This window comes from Choristoneura fumiferana, chromosome 7, assembly GCF_025370935.1.
Source record: "Choristoneura fumiferana chromosome 7, NRCan_CFum_1, whole genome shotgun sequence".
Classification (NCBI taxonomy): Eukaryota; Metazoa; Arthropoda; class Insecta; order Lepidoptera; family Tortricidae; genus Choristoneura; species Choristoneura fumiferana.
The window spans coordinates 4,777,267-4,779,558 of record NC_133478.1 but is presented as its reverse complement, the minus strand read 5'-3'; positions in this window follow the sequence as shown (position 1 = coordinate 4,779,558).

Sequence of the window (2,292 nt, the reverse complement as noted above, 5' to 3'; positions counted from 1 at the left end):
GGCAGGGTCTACATTGACTTGAAGTAGCCAGACGGCAGGTCGAGGGTGGTCATTGTAGTTGCTAGTTTAGCTGCATGTAGTATGTCTTCGATTCTTGGTAATGGTACCTGTCAGGTTCGGTCACCTCATTCAGTTTTCTATAATCAATACAAAGACGCATACCTCCATCCTTCTTCGGTACCATGACAACATTCGCAGCCCATGGGGACTCGCACTCTTCAATCACACGGCAGTGAGAGCTCTATCCAGTTCATCTTTCAGGGCGGCTCTCCTGTTCTGGGACATCCTGAGGGTTGGCAGGCAATAGGGCTGCTGGTCCTCGCTGACTTTGATGTGATGAGTAGCAAAGTCAGTGGCCGGACCCTCTGTTGCCAAATCGCTCCCTCACTGTTACAAATTAAATCGATTAAGTTCTATCTTTCAACAGATGACAAAGTGTGACCTTCATCACCTCTCAACACTAATGAGTTGGTATCAGTTTTGCATTAGATCAGGTAATAAGGTGTCAACTGAAGGATTCAACAAATGTAAACATCTGGTTTGGGGCATTTTAAAGGAAAAAACAGCACTGAGGGGATGTTTACAATTATTCCTGCATTAAAAGTGAAGTCACGGCCCAGTAAGTTCTACACTGGACTGTCAGGAAAAACAAGAAAATCTACTAAAGCTCGCGATCTCCAATAGTGACTGACACTTGAGCAGTAAGAATATCACGTACCTTGTTAGATCCATCAGCCAAACCTACTGTCCTCCGCGTCGGCGTGAACTCGACACCAGAATTCACCAGAAGCTTGTGAAGAGCCGGACTGCCACGCTCTGCGAAGCACCAGTGTCCAAAATAGCGACGCCCTTGCGCCCCGCGATAGTGACGTCCACTAGCGGGCGTGAGCTGTCGATGCTTTCTAAAGTGTTCAATGACTGAAAATCAGCTGTTGACGACGTAGTAGGCCTATTAGTATTGCAAGTATCAACACCTCGATCTCACTACCCCTGGTCGATTACAAACCGTAACATTTAATAGCGGACTAGTATCGCTACTGTCACCATTAACCGTTTTACTCGTTTCTTTAGCCTGAATTTTCCGACACTCGGTTACAGTATGACCGAAACTTTTACAATAACTACAACGCGGACGAGAAGTTTTAAATTTAAGCTCGCTCGCGCTAGGAGGGGCGTTGATCGCGAAGGACTGGCAGCGATAACAGCGGCAACGTCGCGGTCGTGCGGTTTGACAGATGCGCCGCGCGGCGGTTGCGCGGGAATTTTAATTTGGCTGTTATCACTGTTACTAGGAATTTTAACACTAGCAGATCCTACCTCGATCCTCGCTTCCTCGGCATCTCTCGCTTTCATTAATAACGATTCGACGTCGTTTACAGATTCGCGCGGCACACTTTTACGCACTTTACGATTCAACAATCCATACACTATATCTAATTGCAATCTAATGTCTATTTCGTAAGGGAACTTTGCGAATGTGGCGCGTATGCGGGATATGAAGGTTTCCGCGCGCTCGTCGTTTTGTTTCTGAAGCGAAGATGTCCCGGAGTAGTTTGTATGCTGGGCGCGGGGCTCCGTACATCGCTCGCATGCGGGTCGTAGCCTCCGCCACGTCTTCACGTTGCTTTTTACGCCGCGCCACCACATAGCGGCGTCGTCGGTGAACAGCATCGTGAGCCCCCTCAGGGCATGCTCTTCACTGATGTTCATGCATTCGACGAACATTTCAACTGCGTCGATGAAGGATTCGATCCTGTCTGCATTGGCGCTGCCGCGGCCGTCGAAACGCGCTGTACATTTAGCCATGTTTCCGTAGCAACAGCGATGGATGGCGAGGGCGCCGGAGGCGTCGCTTCGCGGCTGAATGTGGGCGCGCGGGACTGGGTTGATGGCGGCAGCGTGTTGCATCGCGTTGCGCATTACGCTCGACAGTAAACTCGATAGTTGCTCTTCGGTAATTGCAATCGTATTAGATTCCTTTGCGGTCTCGTTTCTTGTTAAAAGCGCGCGAGTTTGGGGAAGTGGGCGCGCCGTCGGCGCGCGAAGCCCCGTCGTCTTCTCCGGAATGAAAATCCTCGGCATCTTCGCCCTCGCGCTGATGTTGGACCGGCTTCGCCGCATTGCTTCCTGGTTTTCATAGCGGTTGAATTAGGGCGGATAGGTATCCATCACCGAATATTCCGAGAACTCGCTCGAGGAAGATGGCGTCGTGTCGATTTCGTGTGAAATTTTCTTGGCTTCTAGTTGGGCGCCATTGTCGATGGAGGACAAAAGAAACGTCTTGTTATCTTT